Raw genomic sequence first — 8,956 nt, forward strand, 5'->3', positions numbered from 1 at the left:
ATCATGGCTCCCTATAGTTGCACCGTTCTTTAGCTGAGCGCAACAGATTTGCAATCAAAGTAATTCATGTAAAAGTTTATGCTTCAAACTTACAGTAAGTAACTGGGACATGAATAAAGTAAAGACAATGTTATACTAGTATTAACTCGTAGGTTGAGCTATCTATCTAACTATCTATTTAATTGTAAAAAAATAGGGTGGTTTTTACCCGACTGCGCGAAGCAAAGGAGGTAATGTATTTTTATTTTATAAGTTTTTAATAGGGGGACGAGTGCGGGGACCTAAATTCATACTTACGTGGGCAAAACCGCGAGCTTTAGCTAGTTGCTACAAATAATCCTATATTTTGAATGCAAAAACAACAACATATATCTCTTTGAAACACCTTTTTGTAAACCCTACTTATTGCAAATAAATAATTTGAATTTTCAATTTGAATGATCATCATCCACGCTGTATATCCTTCATTGTTCTTTGTGAAAACTCTTTGTTACTGGCTGCTCTCAACAGACTGTGCGTTTAAAATGTCACTCAACTGATGAAAATATTCGTTTTTTGTGGTGTCCAAACGCGAGTATTGATGCGCTGTAAAGGGCCTCAGGTGACGCCGACGTTGAACAAACGGTCAATACAAAAGGCTTAATGAAAGTGGGAAAATAAATGTCCAATGTTACAACAGAGTTAACTTCAAACAGAGCTTTTTTCCATGAGTTATGACGAATTAATCATCCTTTGTAATAAATACTGGCACAACCTTGAGGAAAGTCTCCAATTTGAAATCAAAGGAGTTATTAAACCCAAATAAAACCCCAAGCGCAACTTTTCAATACTTCAACAAAGAGAATATCAGTTTATATTCCCATAAAATCCATCCAATCAAAACGCACAGCACATAAAAGGGGTCCAATGAGAAAAAATAAAGACCTTTTATCCTCATCCTGAAAGGCTGAAGCGTTAGGGTGGCAAGATTTATTTCACGACGGTGCCGTTATGGCACCGAAGGGACGCCAAGAATGCAGCCTGCAACGTATACCTCATTTCGAATACCAACTGATACAGCTGTGGCGCTGGTGTTGCGGGGATCATTCAAAAATAAGCTTGATTGCGTTGAAATAAGGCTCAGGCCAGTAGTTCCGCAAAAATCCGCATCCCTGAACCACAGTACAGCCATTCCCGTGTTATATGACCGCTGATCAGCAGATCGCGGAACGAATTTTGCGGGATTGTCTCTGGGAATTGGGACGCGGGGTATCTTCTTTTAATTAAAATCGAAATGGCGAAGCTGTTGTGTAATGTTTGATTTCGCGGCTGTAATGCGTATTCGATATTTGTAAGAGTGATGAATGTTTATGTAAATATTATTGATTTTTGGGATGTTTTTCAAGTAAATCATAAGGTACGCAAGCTTGTGAAAGTAATAAGTAAATCATAAGGTACGCAAGCTTATGTGAAAGTAAAAAGTCAATGTTAGTATAATAAATAAAACTGCACCCAGTAAAAACGGATTTTACCACAACACATGAGTCGTGGCAGTAGGTACTCAAAGATGTTTTTCAATAGTGAAATAAACTCTATTTTCTCTCATTTTAATAGAGAAATAATAATGAAAGCTGCATTTACCACCCCAAAAGTTCAATTAGCTTACATAAGCTCAATATTTTGCGAATGAACTGATAAAAGTGGGGAAAAGAACATCCAATGATTGATGACTCCAAACATTATGATCAAATTGCAATTTAAAGTCAATAACTTATTGAACTGTACATTAAGAGTCGTTCTTAAGAATAATGTACTTGTAGATGTGTAAATAAATTTTATAGGGCAAGATAAAACCCATTACCGATGGGATACGAGTGGCACTCCCCTAATGACTGCAATGTATTCTGGGGTTTACTGCCTTAGCATGCAGTGGTCGCTGATGTATAAATGGCTTTAGCTATAGGAAGTGCGTGAGGGTGTTTCAAAGTTAAATGTTTTGTAAGACCTTTAATGAACATGCAACTTAGTTGTGAGTGTGAGATTATGGCACAAAGTTATCTAAAAGTACCGTGGAGTATGTACGAGTAAGAGGGGTATCAATATCACTTAAAATTCTAAGTGCAGTTACATTATGATGACTCCGGGTCCGTGCAACTTTGTTGAACTTTATGCTCCTCTAGGAATAATGTGAAGTGAAGATTTGAAAAGGATTCCCATTTTACGGTAAAGTTAAGCAGCAAGCAAATCAATATAAAATGCTAGAACAATATTTCAGTGAAGCACCTAGCATTTGTGGTCGTTAAAAAGTCCTTTGAACTCAGTTAGGTACGTTTCTTTTGTGAATTAAATCAAACTATTTTAATATAAAAAAAAAATACAAGTTTGCTTTAAAAAACTAAATTGAATGGAACGGTTTGCTTAAAAAAGAATACTATTTTATAGCGCATTCGATACTTTAAAAAAATATCGGTTTATACGAATAATTGCTCTTTTGTGTAAGCAATAACTAAGTTTTAGTTTTTTTAGTTATTGTTTCTAGTTGATTGAAAACTAAAAACTTTTATTTCAACACAAAATTTGCAAACGAAATTCAACATGCATAGCTTCAATGACCTGATTAAACAAAGTTCAGTTAAACCTTCAGCAAAAAGGATCGGGACTAAAGTTCCAAGAGCCAATTATTATTTTTATAAAGACTACAAAGAAAGGCTTGGGATCCACATTATTTTTGAAAGTGTAAGGAAAACGGACGTGTTTCGGCGCTGGATCAGACGGACTAAAAATATTTCGCGATTAAGCCGCAAGGCTATTGATACTGAAACTAAGTAACTCTAACTAAGTAGTCACTAGTTGGAAAGAAGCGTAAACTATTGATATCTAAATGTAGATACAAATATAAGATATTTGCTAACTGAACTGAAAAAAGACTACTTTTAAGTGGTATTGTTGGTGGTTTTCTTGATTTGTCCTGTCAAGCCTTTCAGCCTGTCCGGTCAAGCTTTGTCTGAAGCCTATAGCGGCTCATTATGTTTGACATTAAAGCTAGCACAATTTTGACTTAGCTTATTTTAGCATGCATGTTGATTACAAAACAATCGATGCGAAACGAAATTTTAACATGGCTCCAATAACCTGAAACAACTTGCAACTAGGCCATCTGCAAAAAATACTAAACTCCTACTACCCAATTTCTATTTTTATAAAGCGGACAAAGAACGGCTTCATTTTGTTTTAAAAAGAGCTGGATTAGTACCACTGCAGAAACTTGGCCGATGAAAACTGGCTGGGGTTTTTGATACAGAATCTTCGTTTCTGACCATTTTCACTAAAAATTATTTATCGTACTAGTTATAGCTGAACGAAGCTGACGACGTCGCACTTAGCACAATAATACCTACTTAATTAATATTAATCTCATATCTGAGACCAAAAGATAAAAAGTTTGAATAAATAAATTAAAAATACTCATAATCGCCGCGTGGAAAATACTAATTTTTAATACCCCTTTTTATAATTAAGATATTAATATACATGTAAGATTGCATCCAAACCCATTCCCGATTATTTAATAACGATATTATTTATCTTAGACCTGCGAAAAAAGCCGTAAATTAAATGTACCAAAAACAAAATTATCTTTTTGTACCATCAGCATACTAATGTTGGCTGCCCTCCGTCTATTCTCTAGGGCGGCCTCTGCATCAATAAAATTAACATTGTAATCCACTTACACTTGCAAAAAACGCCGTAAATAATGCTTCATTTCTGCAGATTTATCATCTTGTTTTGAAGCTGGATAATGTATCGGTGTATTTAATTTTAAAAAGAGAGTAACCTACTTGAAATAATGATAATATCTCACCTTTATTTTAGTCGGGCTGAAAAAGAAACTCTTTCTTTGTTTCAATTAGGTACCAATTTTTTTTTAAATAATTATTAATAAATAAATTGACTGAAATAAAATAAATGCAAGTACGAGTATTTTCAGTCCATGTTAGTCACAAATTCACTTGTTTTATAATCTTTTGGAATATTACTATTATATTGGGTTAGCCTGTAACAATAGTAAATGTGTGTGTGTGTAAATAAATAAATAAATTGCAAAGGTAATATTTAAAATTCTGAAACCTTTATGTCTCTCTGTAACTAGGTAACTAGGTATATTATAAGCGCGATACAAATTCAACAAAGTATTAGCTTCATCTGTTTGTAAATTGTAATTTGCAGACTTAAGAATCGAGAATCGAAATGTCACATAGTCTACAGGCACTAACAGGACAACATTCATCTTACCTCGTAAATATTTCTAACCGCAATGTGTCCAGCTAATTCGACTGTACGTGTACTATCTCGTCAAATTAGGCTCTCCTGCATAATTGATAGATTTTCAGCTGCAGGTAATAGAACGCAGCTGCCATGTTATCAACGGCAATTGCTGCAAATCCGTTTTCATGTGACAGTAAGCATCAGTTCTGAGGATTAATTACTGTTAACGCTACCGTATTACTAACATGCTTGATGAGGAGACGTTAACTAGTCTTAGACCTCGGCTTTCGTCATTTTCACATCTGGGTGGAAAGTTTCCCAAAACAACTGCCTAGCTATTGAGTCAAAAACGTAGACACCATTTTTTTAATTTGATATAATTGACCGAGTATTAAAAATATGTTATTAGTGACAAAGAACACGAGCATAATGAGAACATAACAAAATCATCTGTATTAAATTCATTATACAGAACACCATCACAAAACCAATTTCCCAACTACGGCATTAAAGATAGCAGCATTCATTAAAATCCATGATACCTCGCGCCGCAAAATGAAACTTGATAAATTTTCCCCTATAATGGGAAACGTAATAAGAAATCGTAATTTATTTCTTATTGAAATGAGGATAATAGACGCCCAGCTTCCCTAAGAAGTACCGAAATTGTTCCCCGTCGAGCAGGGACCCTGCACGATGATATTAACATTATAATCCAATTTGTGGCTTCAGTCGAGGTGAAACTCATTAACGAACTCAAACTTCCTGCATTACTGCATCTGACATCAGATCAGACTAATTCAGAAGTCTCTAAATGCATTTTATGTCACGCATCAGGCAATTTTCAGCTCTAATTCACAGGGGAAGTATAAGATTGTGTGCCACATTACTGTCAGGACAAATTGAATAAGTCGTCCAAGGAAAATTAATATTGGACTGAAAATAATTTATTAAACTGCAGCCGCAGTGCAAGGAGGCGTTTGGGAGTTCCGTTTGTAAATTTGATATTTTTGAAAATGATGAATGATTCTTTGGATTATTTTTTCCAACTAAAAAGTTACGCGTCAGATTTTTTTTTAATAAAAGCCGATGAGAATTTTCGGCTTTAGTCGTTTGCTGTCAATTAAGCCTATGACAGGGACAGATAGATCTGAGAATACAGTCAATATGTGGTAGTCTAACAGATTGATGAGGCAAATATTTCCATAAAATGATCGCCAAAGCGTTGACGCAACACACGCAGGTAAGCACCTAGCATACAAATAAGCAAATGCCACTACAACCAAGACAGGAAACTCGCAAGCACTCCCAAACACTCTAAACGGAACGCGGAGCTGCCAGTGTGTGAAAATTTGTAAATTAGTTTGCAGATGTGCGCCCCACACTATCTATGGCGCGTCGACAAAACGGGCCGCGCAGGACAGCGAGAGAGATTTACAATCTGTAGTTAATGTCCACCAACAATGAGATACAATTTAACTTCTCCGCAAACGAAGCGATATTTACAAAGCAACACAGCGATATATCCCGCTAATGTTTTTTGGCCAGCTTTCACAAACCCCGCGTTGCGCCATAAAGACTTTTTTCTGTTTGCTATAGCCCGACTTAATAACTTTATTGCCTGTGTTGTACAGCTCCAGTTTTGGTTTATTAACGCTACCGTGGCAAGAGGTTGACCTAATTTTGCTAGCAATAACAATTAAGCTCCCACAATTGGAGTATAGTTTAAGTGCTATAACAGTATTAATATTCCACTTTTGGGAAAGCCGTCCATATAGTAGTTTATAAGGGCTCGTTTGAGATTTTACGGTCTTCAATCCAATCTGAGCTTGACCTTTATTGGTTGGGATGGATTTTAACCGTCCGCGTTCCATTTAACGGCAAAAATGGTGAAACCTTAATCAGAGGCTATTTAAAACAATATTGAAGCTGAAAGATTAGAAGGTTAATTAAATTGACTTATCCGAGGACTTTCGCTCTCAAGAGACACAATTGATTTATTTAGCTAAAAAATTCCAACCTTTTACTTTGTTTAAGAACCTTACTTTGGGGTCAATGAAACGAGTTCTTTACAGCTGAGGATGGAACTGGCTGGGGTTAATAACCTAAATGATATTTCCAGAAAATCTAAGAAAAGTGAAAATCTAATATTAATACGATGACACATTAAGGTAAACTGTGGCATCTTATATGGTTATTCTTAAGGGTGATTTTGCAACGGACGCTGGTGATTTAGTCCCGTTGTAGTTCCAGAATGTTTATGGCCTATAACAAGGCTTAAGGGTCAAGTTATCAAACACTTAAATAGTAAATTCAGACTAAGTTTCTAAGTTGAACATCAATTTTCCTTATTTTTCTTTTCACTTATTTAACATAATGTAATATGTTTTGTCCCGAATTATTACAAAATTAAAGTAGGTACTCCTCGTCTATAATTTCCTGGAAAAACCATAAATAACGAGTATGAGATAGTGTTCCGAGTTCACTATAGAGTTATTTCCGAATAATATTAGACTTTCGAGTTTTCATGATTAAAAATACTTGTTAGTACTGCATGTGCCAAAAGCTTACAAACTACTAAGACCGTACTTCCAATCACAAAATTTTTACCGTCAAAATTTCATATCGATCGGTAATCGAATCAATATGAATTGCCAGTAACGTGCCTTCAAAAGGTTTCCCAATAAAAAGCGGACTTTTTCAAAGCCACAGATAAACACTTCAGACGATCGCTGCGAGCGGAAAACGCTCGAACGGTAACCTGTTTCAATAACTAAGCGTTTTACGGTTTTGTCCGCTTTTTTGTCGACTGTACTTTTGCGGTTGTCCCAACGTTAACGAAGTTTTCATTAGTTGGTTAGTACTTTGTTTAGTAAAATTGACGACATTGTTGTTTGTTATAATGTTATTTGATAAAAAAAACTTATTACAGAAAGTCTACTTTGTGTGTTAATTAGTAAAGGTCTACTGCTGACATTAAAAATATTAATTAAAGATTCATCTCAACAGTGTGGGAAGTGTCAAGGATGATTTTCTGTTATCATAACAGTGGGTCTAGACAAAGTGCAAATTATAATCGCAAACCAGTCGAAAAGTGGTCGAAAAGCCCCTTTTTTGTATGGAGTTTTGACGGATTCGATTTTCGATTCGATCAAAAAGTGCGTTTTGTCTAGGGGGGCTGTTTACTTTTGAACATTAATGTTTTAAAACTATTAGGTAGTCATAGTAACGGGGGTAAAAGTAAGTATAGCCACAGAATACATAATAGTAGCAACAGAAATTGCACTCTTTTGTGTAGGATCAGATGCCGACATTTTAACGGTAATAATAATAATAATGCAAAATATCCAACGCACATGGTGCATTCGAAATCGCACCTTACTACTACGCTTACAAGAGCGCATTTTTTTTTGTGTTCAGAAATGATCTACCTCACAGCTAAAGGGTCAGGGTTGTATAAGCAAAGTAAAATAAATAAAAACTTAATTTTAAGAAGCATTTATTGCATTTACGATTGGTAAACTTTAATCTAGTGGTGTTTGTATAATCGTACCATCTCTAAAGTACCCTATTAATAAACTTCAGTGTTGCGATAATTCTAAATTGGACAAACAGTTTTAAAAGGGGTAGTGTCGGAAAATAGACACGGTGAATTAAAGTTAATGTTTTTATTAGCTAAAATAATATTTTTGCTACAGTTTTTTGTCGTAAGTATTTCAAAATTATTTAAAAAGTGTAGTTTTTTTAATTATTTAAATTACTACGGTTAATTATCATTCCTAAATATTACGATTTTCCATTAAAGAAGAATAACAGTGCTGTTTGAACAATAAATCTTGATTGCGATGATGATCGACCGAGCGTGTATAGAAATACGCATGTGTTCACAGACGCGTGGCGGCCCTGATTGATTTGCAACTTGAAGTTGTCGCGCGCTGTAGGTAATTATCTCGACCGCCATAGGCGAGTGACGGAGGCCTGGTATAGCTTCTACCAGCACACAAATCCCCGTTAGGCAAATAAAATAAATGCTGAAGAAATCCAAAATGTTCGTTCACAGTACGAGAGCAGACCAAATTTGCAAAATCATTAAATTTATATGAAAATTCGTTAGCACGTGAATAGCGAATTTCATTGCGGGTTAGTTTCGTCCAAAAGCGGTCACGAGCTTGTGACAGCGAAATTCCATCAGCATTATGCCCTAATAAGCCAGCGTTAAAATTTGCCACATAGCCTGGGGTGGCGTTAGGTCCAGCTTCCACCAAAGCAAAGCAGAGCGGAGATGTGTTTTGGATAATCAATCAGATTTTTCATTATATCCGATTCTCCTGTCCGCTCCGCATAGCTCTGCTATGCGCCGCGCCGCTGCCACAGTCAAATTCAATACAAAAATCTTTATTGTGAATCATATGTGAAATGGTGACATGTTACGGTAGTATCACTATAAATTGATATTTATGGTCCGTGGTGCATATCTTTTCTTAAAGGTTATTAAACCTTTGTTTCTCACCTGTCATCCGCTTTGCAGTGGAGGGAAGTCGAACCTTAATTTCGAACTCTTCCTATGTTCTTCTAATTAGTTTCGTTGCGGGTCCAATGACAGTTTAACTTTCCCCCGGGACGAGCTTGACCTTCATTGGTTGGGTTTTTTTATGGCGGTCAAGCTGTAGATCCTGGCCACACAGGAGTTGCAATGGTGGGAACGACAGGT

The sequence above is a fragment of the Ostrinia nubilalis genome, chromosome 1 (assembly GCF_963855985.1).
Source record: "Ostrinia nubilalis chromosome 1, ilOstNubi1.1, whole genome shotgun sequence".
Classification (NCBI taxonomy): domain Eukaryota; kingdom Metazoa; phylum Arthropoda; class Insecta; order Lepidoptera; family Crambidae; genus Ostrinia; species Ostrinia nubilalis.